The sequence below is a fragment of the Lynx rufus genome, unplaced genomic scaffold, assembly GCF_022079265.1.
Source record: "Lynx rufus isolate CCGP_SWC_20201006 ecotype Redwood Valley unplaced genomic scaffold, mLynRuf1.p SCAF_6, whole genome shotgun sequence".
Taxonomy (NCBI): Eukaryota; Metazoa; Chordata; class Mammalia; order Carnivora; family Felidae; genus Lynx; species Lynx rufus.
The window spans coordinates 65,968,321-65,993,149 of NW_025814878.1; positions in this window are offsets into that span (position 1 = coordinate 65,968,321).

A 24,829-nucleotide genomic window follows, 5' to 3' on the forward strand; every position below is an offset into this window, starting at 1 on the left:
ATGTACAGAATTGCTGAATCACTGTGTTGTACACTTGAAAGTAATATAACACTGTATGTTAATTATACTTCAATAATTTTTAAAAACTGTAATACACCTAGGAATAAATTTAATAAGAAATGGACAGTCCCTATATGAAGAAAACTAAAAACTGCTGAGGAATATATGTGAAAGATGACCTAAACAGGAAGAAAAATCTTGTTCTTAGATAGGAAAACTCCTTAAAGGAGTTGTCTATGCCTACAGCTCAGATTTCTCTCCTCCTCTCCCTTGAATCCACCCCAATCATGTTTTCACTCTGTCACTCCACTACAAGTGCTCTTATCAGGGTCACTGGTGATCTCCACAGTGTTAAACACCCAACATCACTTCTCAGTTCACCACTAACTTGACCCCTAAGCAACATCTGAGGAGGTGGATCCTTTCTCTTTGACTTTACTTGGCTTCCAGGAAAACACACACACACACACACACACACACACACACACACACACACAGACACTCACTCACTCACCTAGTTTTCTTCCTATCTTTCTGGCCCTTCCTTCTCATACTCTTGCTTACTCCTCCTCATCGACCCACCTATAATGTTAGGCAATCCCAGGACTCAGTCCTTGGGCCTCCAGTCTATCTATACTCATTCTTTAGATGTCTCATGCACTCTCATGGCTTCAATTACTTTCAAGTGCTGATAATTCCAGCAACTGACTTTCTAGCCTAGATCTCTCCTCTAAACTCTAGACCTATCTGACCTTGTCTCCTATTGTCTGCACCACTCTAACCACAATGGCCTCTGTTCTTCCTGTTCTTTCAAACTTTCAAAATACCAGTGTGGGCTCACCTCAGGACCTCTGCACTTGCTGTTTCCTCTACCTTGATGCTCTTTCCCCAGACAATCACATGTTTGCTTCCTCCCTTCCTTCAGAACTTTACCCAACAGATTCTTCAATGAGGTCTTCCTGACCATCTTACATAAATACTTATATTCCTCTTTTCCTCTTTAGCCTTTCCTCTTTATCACTTTGGGCACCTAATATTTTATATTACTTATTTATCTGGTTCACACTCAGCCTCTCCTCAAATACACATCTCCTGAAAGATATTCTAGATCAGAAGAATGTAGTAAATAGTCTAATTGAAGGAACACACACACACACATACACACACACACACGGATATTAACTTACAAAATGATATTCAACTTCAGTCTTGAAATGTAGAAAAAAAAATTCAAACCATAAAACTGGCAAAGATTAGGATGCTTTGACACTATCCATGTTGGTAAGGGTAGTGAAAAAGCTGCTCACCACTTTATGTGAGTACAAGTTTCCTTTCTGATGGGCAATAACATCACCTAGAAAACACATACATTTGACCAAGCAAATTCATATGCAGGAATTTATCCTAAAGAGATAACAGGGAGATGGGAGAGTTTAAGGATATAGCTCTATAAAGATATTCACTACTGTGATGATTAATTTTATGTATCAACTTAACAGGGCCCCAGGGTACTGACATATTTGGTTAAACATTATTCTGGGTGTGTATGTGAGGGTATTTCTGGATGAGCTGGACATTTGAATCAGCAGAATGAGTAAAGCAGACTGTCCTCCCCAATGTAGGCAGGCCTCATCCAATCCCTAGCAGGCCTGACTAGAACAGATGGCTAAGCAAGAGAGAATTTGCTCTCACTGCCTTGAGGGTCTTCAAGCTGGGACATCAGTCTTCTCCCACTTTTAGATTTAGACTGGAACCTGCACCAATGGCTCTGCTGATTCTTAGGCCCTCAAATGCAGATCTTGGGACTTCTCAGCCTCTGTCATCCCATGAGCTAATTCCTTATAATAAATTTTTGTGTGTGGTGTGTGTGAGTGTGTGTGTGTGTGTGTGTGTATGTGTGTGTCTTCCTTTGATCCTCTTTCTTTAAAGAACCCTAATGAATTAAACTACAGTGTTAGTTATATGAGCAAAAAACCAGGACAGAATGAGTGTGCCCATCAAAAGGTAGTGAATTAAATAATTTTGGTTCAATGGAATACTTTACAGCCATTTACAGTGATGGTGAGAATTAACATAAACTGAGTCAGAAAGATGTCTCCAGTATATTGTTGATTTTTTTAAAAGCAGGTTATTGATCAGCATGAATGTGTGATTTCACTGATATATGTGTGAAATGGAATGGGATGTTTAGTGAAAGGCAATTTATCCCTCTAAGTGATGGCATTTTCAACAATTTTTATCCTCTTCAAATTCTCAATTATTTGTGTTTTCCTCCAATGAGCTTCTTTATCAGGAAAATCAACAACGCTATTCTCTTTCACACACACACACAAAAAGTCCATAGAGGGAAGAAGAACCGTGGCCGCAGCAAGAAGAGGATTTGGGTAAAGAGAGAGTTTGGGGGGCATCTGGGCAGCTCAATCGGTTAAGCGTCTAACTCTCGATTTTGGCTCAGGTCGTGATCTCACAGTTTGAGAGTCTCACTGAACAGACGGAGCCACCCAGGTGCCCCTCAAATACTCCATTTTATAAACAGGTATTTCCTCTTCTCCTTCTGTAACTTACTGAGCTGGGTATAAGAAAGTGAGGCAGGGGCACCCAGGTGGCTCAGCCAGTTAAGTGTCTGACTTCGATCTCACAGCTCATGAGTTCAAGCCCTGCATCGGGCTCTGTGCTGACAGCTCAGATACTGCCTTAGATTCTGTGTCTCCCTCTCTCTCTGCCCCTCCCCTCCCCTCACTTGTGCTCTGTCTCTCTCAAAAATAAATTTAAAAAAACATTAAAAATTAAAAAAAAAAAAAGAATGAGGCAGTAATAATTAACAGTTATCCTGGGTGCCTGGGTGGCTCAGTTGGTTAAGCATCTCACCTCGGCTCAGGTCATGATCTCACAGTTCCTGAGCATGAGCTTCACTTCGAGACAGCTCACTCTGTCTCTGTCTCTGTCTCAGTCTCTCTCTCAAAAATAAACATTTAATATATATATCATATATATAACATATATATGATATATATAATATCAGTAGGGGCTCCTGGGTGGCTCAGTTGGTTAAGTGTCCAACTTCAGGGGTGCCTGGGTGGCTCAGTCGGTTAAGCGTCCGACTTCGGCTCAGGTCATGATCTCGCGGTTCGTGAGTTCAAGACCGACGTCAGGCTCTGTGCTGATAGCTCAGAGCCTGGAGCCTGTTTCCAATTCTGTGTCTCCCTCTCTCTCTCTCTCTGACCCTCCCCTGTTCATGCTCTGTCTCTGTCTCAAAAATAAATAAACGTTTAAAAAAAAAAGTGTCCAACTTAAACTCAGGTCATGATCTCATGGTTCATGAATTTGAACCCCACATCAGGCTCTCTGCTGTCAGCACAGAGCCCACTTCAGATCCTCTGTCCCCCTCTTTCAGCCCCTACCCCACTCGTTCTCTCTCTCTCTTTCAAAAGAAATAAATAATCTTAAAAAATATTAATAATATTGGTAAGAACTTGATTTCTGCTCAGCTGATTTATATAGATTTTATGTATTTCCCCACAGTCTATTCTCACTTTCAAATAAAAGGTTATAGATAATACAGAACATTCCATTAAACTTTTTAAAAAAATTTTAAATCTTTATTTATTTTTGAGAGAGATAAAGACAGAGTGCAAGCAGGGGAGGGGCACAGAGAGAGGAAGACAGAATCTGAAGCAGGCTCCAGGTTCTGGGCTGTCAGCACAGAGCCCGACATGGGGCTCGAACAGCAACCCGAGTTCATGACCTGAGCAGAAGCTGGATGCTTAACTGACTTAGCCACCCAGGTGCCCCTTCATTAAACTTTTTTTAAAGTTTATTTATTTATTTTGAGAGAGACAGAGCACGAGTTGGGGAGAGGTAGAGAGAGAGGGAGAGATCAAGCTCCACCAAGCAGGCTCCGCAGGTCATTGCACAGAGCCCGATGTGGGACTTGAACCCATGAAAACTGCGAGATCATGACCTGAGCTGAAATCAAGAGCCAGATGCCCACCCAACTGAGCCACCCAGGTGACTCATATTTCATTAAACTTTGAATAAAAAGTCCAGACAAGTAAGATAAGCACCCTCATTATAACCTATTAGGTAAAATGTGAATGTTTAGACTCCCCAACCAGAACTTCAAAACAGTCCACAGAGGGCATAACCTATTAAGAAAAAATCACCTGTGATACCTAAGCCATAGAAGCCTGGTATGAGTCACCTCAAGGTTTTTAGACGGCTTTTCTGCTCAGTAGCAATGTCTACTTAGACACCTGGGGGGATTTGCAGTGGGTGAGGCTTGGGAAGTAAAGAAGGTGGAACACTGCCATATGAACTGCAAATTCTATCAGTGTAACAGTAATTTTTGCAGTTGTTTTAAATTGCAAAATGTGTTTATAGGTATGAATAAAGTTTCAAACTGCACTAAGGAAATGCACTTCAGCTCCAGGTTTCACAAAAATATATACTTCCTGCTCAAGCTTCAAAATGCTACACGGATGAATGAGTCCCCCAGCATGAGATGCTTTCAGGAGTGTTCAGGAGGCCTGAGCAACAATGATCTTCCCTACACAGGGTGAGCTCTTGTGATACTTATCAAAGAGGATCAGTGGAGCGTAAATCTTTTGCAAGGATTCCAATCTTTCTAAGAATCCCATCTTTCAAATCATTTGGATACGAAACATCATGACCTCAGTTCTAGAATCACAAAAATCCATGCACCTTCCATCTTGACTTTTGACCTATCTACACAGTGAGCCCTTGATAAATACAGGGCAAAAACAATGTGTCTGATTATAAAAGTTTAAATACTAAGACAATGTCCAGTAAATAGCTGAGGAATCTATCAAGATATCATAGGTGTAGCACAAAATAGGATTCATAATATCTAATCAGAATGAATGAAGTATATTCCACCCAAACCATAAATCAACTTACCAACAAGTATCTGGTGTACTCAGAAGGAAAAAAAAAGACTTCCCTGTTATATCAATAAATAATATGCCGGGGCACCTGGCTGGCTCAGTAAGTTAGGCGTCCAACTCTTTTGATTTCAGCTCAGGTCATGATCTCCCGGTTTCTGAGATCAAGCCCAGCGTCTAGCTCTGTGCTGACAACGTGGAGTCTGCTTGGGGTTCTCTCTCTCCTTTCTCTACTCCTCTTTCACCCTGCCCTCAGCATGCACTCGCTCTCTATCAAAATAAATAAACGTTTTTTTAAAGTTTTAAATAAATAATATACCATTATACATATCAATTGATTTGTAGTTTTTCTCTAGGAGAACTCATGGATGAAGCTTAATTGACCAAGCTCAGAGTATTAGATTCATTAGCAAACTTGCTGAAACTATTTCCTGGGGAAAAAAAATCTTAACAAACTCAATTAACAGCTTTTCATATAAAGATCTCTTACAAACTGATAGTTTATAAGAAGGTGAATACTTAAAAAGTGCACAAAAAATTCACAGGCATTTCACACACATAGAAGAAAATGAAATTCAAAAGCTAAAAACCACATACAAATGTTTGGCTTTCTTCATGATCAAACAAAAATAAAACAATGATACAATTTTTTTTACTTCTAAAACAGGATGTAAAAAATTTAGAATAATCAATACTGACAAGAAGGCAAGAAAACAAACACTCATGTATTGCGAGTAAAAATTTCTAGAAGGCAATCTGGCAATATGTGTCAAAGCTGTAAAAATATAGGGGCTCCGGTTAAGCATGTGGCTTCAGCTCAGGTCATGATTTCACAGTTGTGAGTTCCAGCCCTGCATCAGGCTCTGTGCTGACAGCTCAGAGCCTGGAGTCTACTTCAGATTCTGTGTCTCTGTCTCTCTCCTCCTCCCCTGCTTGCTCTCTCTCTCTCTCATAAGTAAATAAACATTAAAAAAATTTTTTTAAAGCTTTAAAAATATAAATAATTACATTTTCCTTCAGTAATTCCATTTCTCTTTAAAGAAAGTAACCTCAAGAGAGAGATTAATATGCAAAAATGTTTATTGAAGCATTATTTCTAAAAGTGAAAAACTGGAAGCCACCTGAAAGCTTCAACTATATGGGAACAGTTTAATAAATTGAAATATATTCAATATATTCCACTCAATGAAGTTCTGTCTTTTAGACAGAATGATTTTGAAAACTGAGTAGTATGGGAAAAGGCTCATAATATATTATTAAGGGGGGAAAGTTACAAAATATCATGAAAGTATGATCTCAATGTTGTGTACAAAAATATATATAAGGATATTTACCAATATATTAATAGTAGTTAATTATAGGTGGAAGGATTGGAGATGTTGTCTTCTTTTCTCTAAATTTCCATATTATCTACTTTTCTACAATGAATATGTATTAATTTTGCTGAGTAAGTACTTTATCCATAACAAACCAAAAAGGTAGATACTATTATTATCTCCATTTCAAATATAAGGAAACTGAGACGTAGAGAGGTTAAGTAACTTGTCCAAGGTCACACAGCTGGTATGCCATGGAGCCAGGATTTGTCTTAGCTGACCTAGCTCTAGAGTCTGATCTCTTCACCACTTTGCAATGATTCACTTTTTAAAAAATAATTTAAAACAAAATGCCAGATAATCTATAATTACATGCACTACAGATTCTTAAAAAAAGAGGATCTCTGTGGGTCAGAATTTTCAAGGCATATTAGGAGGCAGCCTGTAAAGCCAGAAGTTTTCTCCTGTCTCACTGTGTTGTCCCTTTTCTGTTTCAGGTTTTTACCCAAGTTATCTAAAAAGTCATCTATTTACTCTTCTATGACCATTCACCCTCCCTTCACCACACACAAACACAAATTATCAAAAGCTCACACTGAAATTGGCAACACTCTCCTGCTCCCTTTCCAGCGCATGATAATTCCTGAGAATTTCTTTTCCTGTTCCTAATAGCCAAGGTGGGTCGCACACAAATCACTCCTCATTAGTCTATCCAGACATATTAAAATTTAACTCATAATCTGGTATAAAACAAAGTATTTTCTGTTTCCCTTACAAATAAAAATGTATGTTATTTTCCCCTGAGGATGTTCCAGGGTAGTTTAGATGGAAGCAATGTAACTTCTTGGAAAGGTGCTATTAAAATACAAAAGACTCTTGACAAACTATGGTGTGGCACATAAGAATAGGTAAGATTACAGGATCTTTTCCTGTGTATCATGTGTCGTTCCTGCTCTGGCCTCTGAACAAAAGCCTGACAGATGTAAGTGCTTGTAGATAACACTCTGAACACTCTGTAGATCCAGGGTGCACTGCGATTTCTGTAAGGGTGTGGATGATCAAGTTGCAAGAGACTAAAAAAATGTCTTATGTAACCTAGAGGAAAAAATATTACTAATCAGTATAAAGCAAGCTCAGACATCTGTTGTTCTAAAATTAGACACTTGATCAGGTTAAAAAGAAGAGAAGTTCCTGCTGGTGGAAGCAGGAATCTAGACTACAAGATAGAATATCACCAGTAGTGATGAAATTATCTAGTGATGAATTACAGAACAATGGCAGCTTTTTAACTTCAGGGACCAATAATAGTTCTCCTCAGTTACAGTTCATAAAAAAGTATTTTATTCTGTTATCCCAATGCTTCTTAAAGACAAGCTCCTGTTACCAAAGGATTGTGTTTGATAAATTAGATTAATACATTAGATTGATCCATATATCCGGTACAAAGATATCTTTGTTTTCAGAAGTGAACCCAACTGCCTTACCAAAGAATGAGACAAGTTAGTATGAGCTCCTTCAATGATAAAAATTTATCAAAAAGCAATCTTAAAATTCATATGAAACCCCAAAAGACCTCAAATAGACAAAGCAAAAAGAACAAAACTGAAAGCCTCACACTACATTATTTCAAAATAATGTACAAAGCTACAGTAATTAAAATAGCATGGTACTGGCATAAAAGCAAATATATAGACCAATGGAACAAAATAGAGAGCCTAGAAATAAAACGAAGCATTTACAGTCAATTGATCTTCAATAAAGGTGCCAAAAAACACAATGGGGAAGGACATTCTCTTCAATAAATGGTGCTGGGAAAACTGATTATTACCACATGCTAAAGAATAAAATTGGACCCTTATCTCACTCCTTATATAAAAATCAATTCAAAATGGATTAAAGACTTAAATGTAAGAACTGAAACTGTAAGACCATTAGAAGAAAATATAGGGGAAAACTCTTCTTGACATTGGTCTGGGCAATGATTTTTTGGATATGACCCCAAACGCAGAGGCAACAAAGCAAAAATAAATAAATGGGATTGCATCAAACTGAAAAGTTTCTGCACAGCAAAGGAAACAATCAACAGAGTGAAGAGATAACCTATGGGATGGGAGAAAATATTTGACAATCACCCAAAGTATATATGGTACTCAAACAACTCAAAAGCAGGAAAATAAATAACCCAATTTAAAAGTAGGCAAAGGACCTGAATAGACATTTCTCCAAAGAAGACAAATAAGCAAATGCCAACAGACACATGAAAGATGCTCAACATCATTAATCTCAAAGAAATGCACATGAAAACCACAATGAGATATCACCTCACACTTGTTAGAATGGCTATTATTAAAAAGACAAATGATAACAAGTGTTGGCTAGGATGCGGAGAAAAGGGAACCCTTGTACATACTTGGTGAGAATGTAAATTGGTGAAGCCACTATGGAAAATGGTACGGAGGTTCCTCAAAAAATTAAAACCAGAGCAACTATACGACTCAGGAATCCCACCTTGGGTATACATTCAAAGGAAATAAAAATGGAATATCAAAGAGGCATCTGCTCTCCTGTATTCACTGCAGCATTATTCACAATAGCCAAGCCATGGAAACAACCTAAATGTTCACTGATGAATGAATGAATAAAGAAAATGTGGTGCATATATATACAGTGGAATATATTTCAGCCTTAAAAAAAGGAAGTCCTATTTTAACAACATGAATTAACCTAGAGAGCTTTAACTGAAATAAGCCATAGAAAGAGTCTCACTTCTATGTGGAATCTTTGGTGGACACAAGGGAAAGGTGAAGTCATAAAAACAGAGAGTAGAAAAGTGGTTGCCAGGGGCTGGAGGGTGGGGAAAATAGCAAGAGGTTGGTAAAAAAGTAGAAACTGTCAGTTATAAAGTGAAAAAGTTCTTGGGAATGCAAGCTGGTGCAGCCACTCTGGAAAACAGTATGAAGATTCCTCAAAAAACTAAAAATAGAACTACCCTACGACTGAGCAGTTGCACTACTAGGCATTTATCCAAGGGATACAGGTGTGCTGTTTCAAAGAGACACATGCACCCCCATGTTTATAGCAGCACTATCAACAATAGCCAAAGTATGGAAAGAGCCCAAATGTCCATCAATGGATGAATGGATAAAGAAAATGTGGTATATACATATATATATATACGATGGAGTATTACTCGGCAATCAAAAAAAATGAAATCTTGCCATTTGCAACTACGTGGATGGAACTGGAGGGAATTATGCTAAGTGAAATTAGTTAGTCAGAGAAAGACAAAAATCATATGACTTCACTCATATGAAGACTTTAAGAGACAAAACAGATAAACATAAGGGAAGGGAAACAAAAATAATATAAAAACAGGGAGGGGGACAAAACAGAAGAGACTCAAATATGGAGAACAAACTGAGGGTTACTGGAGGGGTTGTGGGAGGGGGGATGGGCTAAATGGGTAAGGGGCACTAAGGAATCTACTCTTGAAATCATTGTTGCACTATATGCTAACTAATTTGGATATAAATTTTAAAAAATAAAAAATAAAATTAAAAAAAGCAATTGTAAAAATTTGCTAAACTTTTAAAAAGAATTCAGCGAGATAAAAGCTTAAGAAAGAAGCAAATGAATAAAATAATCATTTAAAAAGAAAGAAAGAAAGAAAGAAAGAAAGAAAGAAAGAAGGAAAGAGAGTAAGTTCTGAAGATCTAATTAATGTACAACATGCTGACTATAGTTGATAACACAAGGTACAATTCAAATGTTCTTACCAAAATGAAAAAAAGAAAAAGGCAACACATGAGATAATGGAAGTGTTAACTCCACTGGGGGAATCCTTTCACAATGTATACATATATGAAATCATCATGCTATACACCTTAAATACCTTGCTAAAAAAAACTTACATGGGCACCTGGGTGGCTCAGTCGGTTAGGCGTCTGACTTCAGCTCAGGTGATGATCTCACCATTTGTGGGTTCAAGCCTCACTTCGGGCTCTGTGCTGAGCTGTCAGCACAGAGCCTGATGTGGGCTCGAACCCACGGACTGTGAAATCATGACCTGAGCTGAAGTCATACACTCAACCGACTGAGCCACCCAGGCACCCTTAGATTGTTGTAGATTTAAATAAAACTATATGGGTAAAAATGTATGGTGACTCTGGGGTGCCTGGGTGACTCAGTTGGTTAAATGTACGACTTTGGCTTGGGTCACAATCTTGCTGTTAATGGGTTCAAGCACCGCATCGGGCTCTGTGTGGACAGCTCAGAGCCTGGAGCCTGCTTCAGATTCTGTGTGTGTGTCTCTCTCTGCCCTCTGCCCCAGTTGTGCTCTCTCTCAAAAAAAATGAATAAACATTAAAAAGAACTTTTAAAAAACTTATCATTTTACTTGTCAGTTATACTTGAATAAAGCTGGAGGGAAAAAAAAAAAAAGACAAAATGCCTCAACAATGGTTTCTGATTAAAAAAAATTTATTAAACACCTCCCCAATCTTCTCCCACCAAAGACCCAGCCAAGGTGAGAGAAAAGGAATAAAGACAAGCTCCATTAAGAAATAGAACATGGGAGGGGCGCCTAGGTTGCTTAGTCAGTTAAGCATCAGACTCTAGATTTCCACCTAGGTCGTGATCTCAGGGTCCCTGGTTCCTGAGTTCAAGCCCCACATCGGATCCTCACTCACAGTGTGGAGCCTGCTTGTGATTCTCTCTCTCCCTCTCTCTCTCTCTCTGTGCCCCTTCAGCATGGGCTCTCTAAATAAATAAGTAAATAAGTAAGCAAGTAAATAAAATTAATTAATTAATTAATTAATTAAAAAAATAGAACATGGGTAGGCCACCGACTTCGGCGTAGATCATGATCTCACAGTTAGTGAGTTTGAGCCCCTTATTAGGCTCTGCGCTCTCTGCGCAAAGCCTGCTTCAGATCCTCTGTCTCCCTCCCTCTCTCTGTCCTTCCCTCTCTTTCAAAAATAAACATTAAAAAAAAAAAAAGAAATAGAACAGGGTTGTGGCCAAAAGTGGAGGAGAGATTTCAGTAGTTATACAAGATGGAAAGCCAGCAGAGAAATGGTAACTGCTATACCAGTGGTAGAAAAAGAAGCCTCAGCATGTGTTTACACAAGGGGACACTTGCAGAAAGGGACAATTTTGCTCTGCAAAACCCTGCTGAGGTTTGGAACTTAGAACCACTTGGTACTGGGGTGGGCACAATACACAAACTGGGGAAAAACTGAAAAATGGTATTTGTACCCGGTTATGAGTGCCCAACGTGCACTGATCCATTAGGACAATCTCTGTCTCAAACATTGTAATATTAAAACCTACGTACACACATCCACCAGCACACAGAGGTGAACTGTTCCAGTACTGAAGACTGAGAGGAAGGCAGACAAGCACCTCCTGGCCATGCCCCTCCCCTGAGCTCCCAACCAGTGAGCACTAAACACAGTACCACCCTTTCTCACCCAATCACACAACTTTACTCCACTGAGGTTTCTCTTTCTGCCTTTATTTCATGTGTAGCTGAATGGTTTTGACCTATCATGCCTTACAGAGAGGTGTAAGTGGTAGCAATAAAGGTGTAGAAGTGCCATGAAGAACCCTGCAGAAGGCAAAGAATGGAACTTATGACCAGCAGGCAATCAGGGACCTGTGGAAGTATCTCTTAAGCATCACTGGGGAGACTGATTAGTGTCTAGAGGTACCTATGGCTAGAGGACATCAGGGCTTCAGGGAACATGGTGCCAAAAACATTTCCAAAGGAATTATGTATAACCCAACCTGTTCATGCTGATTCATTTCACACTGTTATTTCTCAAAGAGTGGGTCTTGATTATGAACAGTCAACTCCTCCACTCCAGGCATAGAACACTGTCAGTCAAGCAGCTACTTTCTCAACATGGATTGAAAGGAGTTTCCTTCCAAACTTCTCATTTTTATTATGAAATATTTGACACATAGAAAATACTGTATGTAATAAATTACATATATGTCAGTAATGGAAATGATAATAAAACTCACTTCCCAATTTAGAATGTAATCAATAACAGTGAAACTTTATGCTCACCCCAATCACATCCCGAAAATGCAGGCACTATTTGAATTTTGTGTTTAATTCCCTTCGCCATTATGATGGTTTTGCCATATATGCATATATCCACAAGCCATATAACGTTTAATTTTTTCAACTTGTAAAACTAATATTAATATTATATTAATTCATAATTAATATTATATTAATTCATCTGTGGATTGCTTTTTTTTTTGCCAACATTATAGGTTTCTAGAGATTTTGAACAGTTCCTAAGGCAAGTGCTTCACATACACTACATTTTGCCCATAGAGCCTCCAATTGTCTTTTAGTCTTAAACATGAACACAAAACCAAGATCACCAGACATTCAAAGTTTCCAAAAATGAAAAGGAGAGACCACAGTAAACAAAAAGAAATAACCCTGGAGTAAGCCCCTGAGATAATGTTGTTACCCAACAAGAATTTTTAAAAACCCAAAAACTTGAATTGCTATCCTCAGAAAGATTAAATAAAGTATTACAGAACAAGTTATAATGAAAAAGAATGATCAGAGAACAAAAAAGAGTTCTTGGAAATAGAAATGTGATTGACAAAATTTAAAAATTCAACACAAGGACTGAAAGTTTAAAAAAATCTCCCAGGAAGTAGAACCAAAAGACAGAAAGATTCAATCCAATAGGTCCAATATCTGCATATCAGAAGTTTTTAAAGAGAAAACAAAGAAAGAGGACAGAAGAACTACCACAGAAATGATAGAAGAAAATTTTCCAGAAGTGAAGAGCAAGTCTCCATATTGAATGAGCCAAGCACAATGAATGGAAAAAAAAAAAAAAATCAACCACATCAAGTAGTTGGCATTTCAGAGTTATCTAAATTCTCTAGATGGAAAAGGAAAGATTATTTTAATTTTTGTTACCATTTTTAAAAAAGATAAGCATCCATTTCATTTGATAAGCATCATCTCACTACTCTGAGATAGGTGTAACTATTTGAAGATGTAGAAAGAAAGGCATCCAATCAATTACACTAAAAGCCCCACACTGTCCTAGAATCAAACAAGTTACAGTTTATTGCTAATATTAAGGTGTGGGATCTGGTGAGTTTACAAAGCACTGTAATAGAGTTAAAAGCTACAGCTATAAATAAAAGCTAGTCTTGAAAGGGATTGATTTTCTAGTCCTGTTTCCCACAAGTTGAAAGACTTTATGCTGAGCATAATATTTTGTGAAGCAGGAAATCAAGTTCCCATCATGAACATGTTAAAAACTAAGAACTCATCTTGGTGGTCAATTCAAGGGGGTACCTGTATACTTTTCTATTTTTATAAATGTTTCTAAAAATAAATAAAAGGGCTCAAATAACAAGAGATTTGTTAACATAGCAAATCTGTTATAGGAAGTAATTGCCCAAAGACAATCTTTCATTGTCATATCCATTAGGCCTTATTCTCTCTGAAACAAAATACTATATATGAAATAGAAAAGACAGAACATAGACTTGTGAACCCTACTCCAGTCAGGAGTAGGACTTGAGAGTATTGAGAGTTCATAAGCCACCCAGTCACCATGCTAAATCCCTGTGATTCTATGCCCTGTACATGCTCTTTAGCCTCTACCAGGCTGTCACCTCAGTTCAGGTCTCTATCCTGAAGCACAGAGATATCTTTGTTCCTCAGGCAGACAGACAGAAGAAGCCAACAGCAAGCTCGTATTACATGTTTGCAAAGAACTGTTTATTATTCACCCATCTCCACCACAAATAAGTTTCAGACATTTATTTTGTGTCTACAAAACAGCCAGATCCCAAATGAACACAAACACTTCTCCCTTCACTACATTTTTGAAACTAGCAACCAGTTACCTCTAATGAGCCTATGAAGTGAGGTAGAATATAAGTAAATTAATTCTTAGTTACATTTTCAGATACGAATTGTATGCAACTCAGCGTGACAAGTATTCAATTTATTAGACGAATTTCCACAGGTGTAAAGTTTCAATAACAGCATTTCTTTTTTTTTTTAATTTTTTAATGTTTTTATTTATTTTTGAGACAGAGAGAGACAGAGCATGAGCAAGGGAGGGGCAGAGAGAGAGGGAGACACAGAATCTGAAGCAGGCTCCATGCTCTGAGCTGTCAGCACAGAGCCTGACACGGGGCTCAAACTCACAGACTGTGAGATCATGACCTGAGCTGAAGTTGGACGCCCAACCTGACTGGGCCACCCAGGTGCCCCAATAACAGCATTTCTAATATTCTATTCACAAGAGTTTGGATTGAAAATTGCACTCATTTTTGCAGCCACATGAAGTCCAATCAAACTACAATACATTAGGAAGCTTTTTAAATAATGTTGCTAATTTTCCTTATGAATAAACCCCAAACATCTTTATTTAACAAATGATATTGGGACACCTGGGTGATTCAGTCGCTTAAGTGTCCAACTCTTGATTTTGGCTCAGGTCATGATCTCATGGTAGTGAGATTGGGCCCTAGGTTAGTCTCTACACTGGGTGTGGAGCCTGCTTAAAAGTCTCTCTCTGCCTCTCCCTCTGCTTCTCCCCCTGCCCCTCTACCACGTGCTTGCGTGAGCGCACACACTCACGCACACACATTCTCTCGTTCTCAATCTCTCTCAAAAAAAAGATACTGAGTTGTTGAGTGAATGTGGACTGCTAGAAATATTTAGATCGTAGAGTCTGGGCGTCAGTTTTGCAATGGACATAAGCTGATTAACATAAAGCCAGAATCTCATACTTCTTCATACTGCAAAGTTACTTGGGTAAGTATAGATCTTCCTACAAATACCAAGTGATACTTTAGCATAATCTGTCATAAGAAATCTCATCTCACACCAATTCTACTATCTCCCCTCAACTAACAGACTCTCCCTACTACTATTCACCATCACCTCTGTTTAACTTGTTTCTCTTCCTTTTTATATTCTTCCTGTTCCTTAGCACATGCTCTGCCGTCATTTCTAGTACAGTCTCCTACCCACACAAAGGCATATATGATACCTGAAACTGTTGATCCCAATATCAAGAAACTCAGTAACTTCTGAAATTTATATGAATCTTTTGGAACTAATATTCCACTTTGTGAATTCCTGTACAGTGATATGGCATTAGTATAACCCAGTAAGGGTGGATAATGTGACTCTGAGATAATTATTTCATTTCTTTCTCTACTCCGCTACATGTCTCTCATTCTGAAATGATCCTAACTAGAAAATTTAACAGAAAACTTGAGAGGAAAAATTCTTAAAAATGTATACTTTCTAAAAAAAAAAAATGTATACTTCCTAAATCTTGTTAATCTATAAGGCACGGCTTATCTTAGTTGGTTTAGTTTATAAATATTGCCCATATTCTTTCTCTTTTAAAGAAAGGAAAAGGGGCACCTGGGTGGCTTGGTCGGTTAAGCGTCCGACTTCGGCTCAGGTCATGATCTCGCGGTTCGTGAGTTCAAGGCCCGCGTCGGGCTCTGTGCTGACAGCTCGGAGCCTGGAGCCTGTTTCAGATTCTGTGTCTCCCTCTCTCTCTGCCCCTCCCCTGTTCATGCTCTGTCTCTCTCTGTCTCAAAAATAAATAAACGTTAAAAAAAATTTTTTTTTTAAAAAAGAAAGGAAAAAATGAATTTGGTACTCATTAACGATAACTACATTATTATCCAAATAGATCCAGGCAAGTTTCCTGTCTTTGTGATCATGATCTTTCAGGTACCATTATTCACATATCTGGGATGCTGTTTGGGACCTCAATTTGAAAATGTGAGGAAGAGCTCCAGGACGACAATTCTAAAAGACTGCCACAAGGGAAAGTGAATTATTTGAATTAAAAGCAAAATGCTTTATTTCCTAAAATGTATGCTCTCTAGGGCCAAGGATAATATTTAATCAATTTTACACAGTAGCACTATACAGAAACATTAGAAATACTTACATATTATCTGCTTTCTTCATCCGTAATAATTAAGCAGATAAATATTTACAGAAAGAAGTAAGGATGGGGCCTGATACATCTGCTTATAATTGTCATCATATTTCAATAAAACTAACCCTAATTCTCAAAAAGCTGCTTAAATAAATGATCTTTAGATGGCAGTGGAAATAGAGGCTGCAGGACCAAGCCAGGAAGGGACATTGTAGAGTCCAGTTCTTGGGAACAGAAGCTTTTAATTCACTTGAGGCTGATTTCAGTTACTGCTAGATTTATGGAAATTGAAGTGATCAACTTAAAGGCCTGGTAATTTGGAAGAACAAAGACTATCAGAAAAAGGAAAGACAAATGAGGGTGAAATTTGTGATACAACAGGATATGAGGCACCTACATCCACAGAAGTGCACACCCCCACCCCCACAGATTGCCCTGGGTTGCTCTGCCACCAGTCTGCAAATCAAAGGCTGGATCCAAGGTGGACCAGCAGTAGTAGCTCCCCATGGTACTGAACCCCAAGGCACACCACAGGCCAAACACTAGGCAAGACCACTGTCCCTCAGTGAAATGTCACATACATTCTACTCCTCCATAATATTAGAGCCCAAAATCATCACCAGTTTTCCCCTGTAATTTTCATTTATTAGTTATACCCTTCAAATAGATTAATTAGGGGTGCCTGGATGGCTCAGTCGGTTAAGCATCTCACTTCAGCTCAGGTCATGATCTCACAGTTCACGAGTTTGAGCCCCACATCGGGCTCTCTGCTGTCAGCACAGAGCCCACTTTGGATCCTCTGTATCCCTCTGTCTCTGCCCCTCCCCTGATCTCTCTCTCGCTCTCTCTCAAAAATAAGTAAACATTAAAAAAAAATAGATTACTTACTTAGAAATCCTCTTTTCAGGGGCACGTGGGTGGCTCAGTCAGTTAAGCATCTGACTCTTGATTTCAGCTCAGGTCATGGTCCAAGGTCACAGGATCAAGCCCTGCATCAGACTCTGTGCTAAGCATGGAGCCTGTTTATGATTCTCTCTCTCTCCCTCTGCCCCTCTCAAAAAACAAACAAGCAAAATCCTCTTTTCATATAACAGACTAAAAAATTTGAGAAAAAATAGTTCAATTAGTTTAATTAGGGTTAACTCATAAAACTTCAGACTTATAGCTTTAACCTATGAGTCACACTGTTTCCTAGTAACATAAGCCAAAATTCCTACTGCCACATTTTAGAGTTCAGAATCCACCATTTGATTCAAGATCAGTATCTCAGATGAATGACAAAGCTGAAGAGAAATCTATTAAGAGAGAAATGTAGGTATTTGGACTGATATAATGCTTTTAGTCAGACACAGAAATTGAGCATAAAAAGTTATTTTGACAGGTGCTTGGCTGGCTCAGTCCATAGAACATGCAACTCCTGACCTCAGGGTTGTGAGTTCTAGCCCCACGTTGGAGTTTACTTTTAAAAAAGTTATCTTGGGGCGCATGGGTGGTCAGTCAGTTAAGTGTCCAACCCTCGATCTTGGCTCAGGTCATGATCTCATGGTTGGTGAGATTGAGCACTGCATCAGTGCTGACAGCACAGAGCCTGCTTGGGATTCTCTCTCTCCCTCTGTCCCTCATACCCTCTTAAAATAAATACATAAATAAACTTTTTTAAAGTTATCTTGAAAACTTTTAAAAACATGAACTCATTGGGGCACCTGGGTGACTCAGTCTGTAAAGTGTCTGACTCTTGATCTCATTTCAGGTCTTGATCTCAGGGTCATGAGTTCAAGTCCCACAATGGGCTCCATGCTGGGCATGGAGCCTACTTAAAAAAAAACAAAAACACTATTTACAAAAAAACACATTAACTCATTAAATGTGAAGTATGAAATAGAAAGTTAGCATTTAGTAATGTTTAATTTTTTTTACTAAGCTCTATGCCAAATGTGGGACTTAAACTCAACCCTGAGATCAAGAGTCTGTATGCTCTACCGACTGAGACAGGCAGGTGCCCCTAGTAATGTTTAATTTTGATGACTTATCTGTAAGATAATCAAGCATTTGAAGGTGGAGGTTTGCAAACAGGTTTCCCAGAAGTGAGATACTTTTTCCCCATTTATGGCAGCCAGCCTCCAAGATGGCTCCCAATAATCCATACCTTGTGGCGTTCACACCACACCCTTATGGCGTTCACACCCTTGTGGCGTTCCCTTATACAGTGAATCAAGGCTGAATCTATGTGACCAATAGAACATGGTGAAAATGACAATGCATTGCAGCTTCTGTCCTGGCCTCTTGGATTACTCACTCAGGGGAAGTCAGCTGCCATGCCATCAGAACACTGTAGAAGGCTACTGAGGCCTCCCATGAGCAGCCATCACCAACATGACAACCATGTGAATAAGCCATTTTAGAGGAGGATTATCTGGCCCCAGTCAAGCTTTCAGATGAGTGTAGCCCCAGCTAGTATATGACAATAAACTTGAGAGATGAGAGTCAGAACCTCTCAGCCGGGACACTCTCCAATTCCTGACTGAAAGGCTGTGGGAGACAATAAGTAATTATTGCTGTTTCAAGCTGCCAAGTTTTGGGGTGATTTGCTATACAGCCTTACAAATGGAACATATTTTTACCCAACATAATCGGGGCCTAATCTTTAACAGTGTCCTTCATGAATGATCCTGAGTCTTTAATGAAAAGTTTATGTAACTACAATTTAGGCTTTATGTGATTAGTGGTCAAACAGCCCAACTATTTCAATAGAGAAGTAGTAAAGGAAAGAAAGGGATAGTTTCATATGTTGAAACTCTAACTCCCAGTACTAGGAATGGGACTGTAGTTGGAGACAGGGTCTTCAAGGGGGAAATTAAGTTAAAATGAAGCCATTAAGGTAAGTGCTAATCCAATAGGACTGGCATCGTTATAAGAAGTGAAAGAGACACTAGGAGTGCATGCACACAGAGGAAAGACCATATGAGGGTACAGTGAGGAGGTGACCATCTACAAGCCAAAGAGAGAGACCTCAGGGAAAACCAAATCTGCTAACACCTTGATCTGGAACTTCCAGCCTCCAGAACTCTGAGAGAATAGTTTCTGTTGTTTAAGTCACCCCATCTGTGGTACTTTGTTATGGCAGCTCTAATAAACTAATACAGAAGAGAAACACATAGATTACAGAGAGAGGAGACAGAAAAACAATTTAAGGAACAACATTAAACCATAGTTTCTAAAGATGCACACGTGGGTAATAGAACTATAAAAAAGTAAATAAAAGGAAATGGTTACTATAACAGAGTAGTACATGCAGCCTTCACTTTACATGGTTCTAAAATGCACAATTTCAGTTCCTAGAGTTTAAATTACACCACTCCTCCAAACCTCACTCACCACAGTGTATTAACCAAGAAATTGCATAAAATACAAACTTCACTAATAGCTCTTCAGCCTACAAATCACTAATTAATAGAATGTGCATCATGATCAGTGACGAATCATGTCACATCTCCCAAAGTCTGTCAGTGATGGGTCGCTCCTCATCTGTTACTCAGCTCACATGAAGACAGCAAACCATGTATTTGTATTGTCTCCTTGTCACCCACTGATAAACCCACACAATATTTTACCAAAATGAACAACTGACAGCAATAATTGGCCAAAAAAGAAAGTACCGTAAAGAAACGAGAAGTGATAGCACTGGTGTGCAATCTGAATGGAATGCAATGGAGTTACAGAAGCAATAGCTGACCAAGGGAATGTGGACATTGACACCACATGACAACTCTCAATGTGCAGCCAGAGGAACTTAATGAAGGCAGCTCATCAACATAAAGGAGCAAAGTGATTGAGATGAAAAGACCAAAGAAACGATGCCGGCACAAACTTCACATTAAGGGCACCTGGCTGGCTCAGTCGGAAGAGCATGTGACTCCTGATGTCATAGCTGTGAGTTCAAGCCCTACACTGGGCATAGAACTTACTTAAAAAGTAAATTAATTAATTAAAAGACAACAACAGCAACAACAACAACACAGGGGTGCCTGGGTGACTCAGTGGGTTAAGGGTCTGACTCTTAATTTCAGCTCAGGTCATGCTCTCACAGTTCGTGAGTTTGAGCCCTGTGTCAGGCTCTGTGCTGATACCATGCAATCTGCTTGAGAGTCTCTCTCCCTCCCTCTCTGCCCCTGCCCTGGTCTCTCTCTCTCTCTCTCTCTTTCTCTGTCCCTCCCCTATGCATGTGTATATGCTCTCTCTCATTTTCTCTCAAAATAAATAAATAAGCATACATACATGCATAAAAGCACAGAAGATAGGCAGACAGGCTCTCTGCTGTCTTGCTTGTTGCTCCTTTGCAGTGTATTCAATAAACTTCCACCTCCTTTAGGGGCACCTGGGTGGATCAGTTGGTTTCGCATCTGACTTCGGCTCAGGTCATGATCTCGGGGTTTGGGAGTTCGAGCCACATGTCAGGCTCTGTGCTGACAGCTCAGAGCCTGGATCCTGCTTCGGATTCTGTGTCTCCCTCTCTCTCTGCCCCTCCCCCACTCACACTCTGTCTCTCTCAGTCTCTCAAAAATGAATAAACGTTAAAAAAAATGTTTTTTCTATCTCCTTTAAAAAAATAAAAATAAAAGCACAAAGGATAAAATACCAGAAATGGATCCAAATTTCAAAAGGACTATGAAAACATTTAAGACACAGAAGGGTACTTGTATCACAAGTTATAGGATGGGGATAAAAAGGCAAGCCAAACCACTCTTGGTAAGTTTTTACAAAGCAATAAAAGCTTAACTCTCAATGTTGCTAACGTTTTAAATTACAGTGTACTAAATTTTACTGTTTTTTTTTTCATTTCTCTATACAATTATAACAGACAGAGCATTTTTAATGTTGAAGCCAAATGTCTAAAGGTCCCAGGATAACTGCAGTCTCCCTCGCTGATTATTAAGATCGCCCGCAAGGGCTCTGGCACACACTATCATCCTTGCGGATCCACAGCGCCATGCCATGCCATGCAAGGGCTGCCTGTAGTCACTCTGGAGGGACAAAGGGACAGGGTCACGACTGAGATCTGACACAAGGAAAGGCTTCTGGGGTGATGGCAGAGCTCTGTTTCCTGACCACAGTGCCAATTATAAGGGTATTTTCCTTATAACAATTTGTTAAGCTAAAAAAATGTTTCTGTGACTTAAATCCATGGGAGCAGGGGACTCATAAAGGAGGACCCATCGGAAACATCAGGCCTACGGTCACCTTTCTAAGAGAAAAGAAACGCAAAGCCACAGAAGTAGGAAAGTGACTTGGCAGAGGGCACAAAGGCTGCTGTCAGAGCTGAAACCAGAGCCCAGGTCCTCCTGGCAGCCAGGTGTGCACTCCTCTCTTTCAAGCCTGCCAGTCTCCCGTGAAACGGACATCCCCTAAAGGGCATCCTTATTGTCCACTTCCAACCGAGGTAATTCAGCCAGGTTTGAATGTGGGGGCCTGGGGTTTTAAGATACATTACCTAATGCTAACCAGAAAGAAAAAGACAAATAAATAAGGAGGCCAAAAGAAGAGTCTCTGACCTTAAAACCTGCTTCTTCAATTATTTTTCAGGTGGAGAGATTAGGCTTGCCGAGCATCTTCAAAACAGTCTGCGTCCTGATCTTAGGGCAACCATACACTCAAATTTAATGAATGGCATTTATTCTGTGGGGCTGAATAAATTCAATGCTGCAGTGGATTTATGATACCTGGTTAGGTGATAATCCATACTTGGTCTTTCCTTCTACATTTAGTACTGTAATGTAACATTTTCCCCCTCACTTAAACACCCTAGGAGCCTCTGATGTTATTTTTTCATACAGAAGCCATCAGGCATTACATGGCTTCTATTTGCTGACTGATGTGGGGAGTATGTTTCCCCTTCATTTTACACACAGCCTTAATTAATACTAACAAGAAGCCCGCCTTAGAACAAAGAAGCAAACAAAAAACAGAAACAGACTCATAAATACAGAGAAAAAAACTGTTGGGGGGGGCGGTGGGCAAAATGGGTGAAAGGGATTAAGAGGTACAAGCTTCCAGTTATAAAACAAATTAGTCACAGGGATGAAAAGTAAAGCATGGGGAATATAGTCAATAATATTGTAATAACTTTGTGTGGTAACAAATGGTAACTACATTTGCCATAGTGGGCCTTTTGTAATGCACAGAATTTTTTTTTTTTTTTAAGTAGGCTACACGACAAGTGTGGAGCCCCATACAGTGCTTGAACTCATGACCCTGAGACCAAGATCTGTGCTGAGATCAAAAGTTGGATGCTTAACCGACTGAGCCACCCAGGTGCCCCGTAATGTACAGAATTTTCAAATCATTATGTTGTATACCTGAAACTCATATATGTCAACTATACTTCAGTTTAAAAATTTAAGGGGCACCTGGCTGGCTCAGTCCATAGAGCATGTAACTCTTGTTCTTGGGGTTGTACGTTCAAGGCCTACATGTGGGTGTGGTGATTACGTAAAAATAAAAGCTTTTTTAAAAATTTAAAAAAGAAGGGTGCCTGGGTGCCTCAGTTGGTTAAGCGTCCAACTTCAGCTCGGGTCATGATCTCACAGTTTGTGGGTTCAAGCCCCGCGTCCGACTCTGTGCTGATAGCTCAGAGCCTGGAGCCTGCTTCAGATTCTGTCTGTCTGTCTCTCTCTCTCTCTCTCTGTCCCTCCCGTTTGTGCTCTTTCTCTGTCCCTCAAAAGTAAATAAATGTCAAAAAAATTTTTTTTAATTTAGAAAACAAAAATACTAAATGATAATAATGACGATGATGTCATGCTAACATAAAAAAAGAACACTTTATAGAACTGAGATGTTGTTGACTTCCATCCAATTTAATTGGGTAGTAAATTCAGAGCAAATATTAAAAGTCTTTAAGATTTATTCTTTTACAGTCAATGTACCTGACATTAAGGGAATTCCAAAGGCTGGGGACAGAAAGAAATAGTAAGAAACTGCACAGAGGTCCTGGGGCAAAATCTGACACAATATTTTATGTTCTATATTTAGATGCACAAAAAACATGGTCACTTTTAACACAACCAGTCAATAATTAGCGTTAGAGTTTCTGACTCTTTAACTACTAAGGCAAGGGGGACCTGGGTGGCTCAGTCTATTGTGCATATGACTATTGATTTTGACTCAGGTGGTGATCTCACGGTTTGTGAGTTTGAGCCCCATGTGGGGCTCTGCCCTGACACCGTGGAGCCTCTTGGGATTCTCTCTCTCTCCCTCTCTCTCTGCCCCTGCTCTCGCTCTCCCTCTCTCTTTCAAAATAAATAAATATTTTAAATACCAAGGCAAGATATAAATTAGTGAATTTAGGATTTAAAGAAAAGGAAATGCACCAAGCATTAAGAAAATTGTTTCTTGGTATATCAAAATAATCATTAGCTTTTAAAGATACAAGCTTTATCTTCCAAGGTGCCTGACTGGCTTGGTCCGTAGAGAACACGTGACTCTTGATCTCATTGTCATGAGTTTGAGTCTCACATTGGGAATAGAGTTTACTCTATCAGTCATATTAGCTAAAGACATAAGGTTTATCTTCTTCAAAATGGCCTTTTCTTTAAGGTTTTAGTAACCAAAAAGAAACTCTGGTATCTAGAGATAAATTAGACCAGTTACATTTTTTGCAGGGGGGACAGGAATGATCTAGAGCCATAATTTTAGTAACAACAGAAGATGGTTATTCAGTTTACAACCTTTTGAGAATGCGTTCCTCAGTGGTGTTCCTACCTCCTGGCAAGGATGGGCCTGAACAGAGGGTATACTTTGAATTTTAGTAATTCTAATCATATATCAATATCCTTGGTCTAAGGGAACTCATTATTTAAAGGAATCCTTTAATAATCTTACATAGGATTTTAAAAATCCCTATTAGCACGTCTTTGAAATCAATTTCCCTCGATGTCTCTCAGCAGGAAGATACCTAATTAGCTGTAAATCCTTCATTGGATGATAAAGTGTTCACTTTACTTACATTTCGAAGTACAAAATACCCTGGCTTACACCCAACCAAGCATCCATATTTTATTTCAGCTGATAGCAAAAATAGTTTAAAGGTACCTGACTATTCATTTTAAAGCAGTGCTTGTGAATGGCAGCAACATGGCTCCATTCATATCAAGTACTGAAGGTGTGAAGTTCTTTGGCTCTTCCCTCAAGTTTTCATTTATTTGTTTTGTTTTGTTTTTTGGTCTGGAGGAGTTGGCAGGGAGGGGTCTTACTTTTTTTTATATTGTATAAAAACCCCAAGGTGCCAGAGGATTTTGCTGTTATTCACGACTGGTTCTGCAGCTCTTTGCTAAATTTTTGAATAGCAAATGGAGAGAAACAAAGGCTTCAGTGAGCAAGCCATTCATTAAGTATCCCCTAACCCAGGATAATACATTCTGGAGATTAAGGGAATTATAAACAATTAAATAAGCATCCGTTCCTAAAGCGCCTATAAAGCACCAGGACTTAGGTTCTTCCTCTCTGGGTAACTCCCTCTGCTATTAACTTTTACCTTGATTTTAAAAAGAGAAAGCTAACCCAGGGCCATAATGCTAATTTTACCTTTGATTTGTTCTCTCTTAGCATCAAGAAGCACACTGAGCTCCAGTGTAAACTAGTCACATTC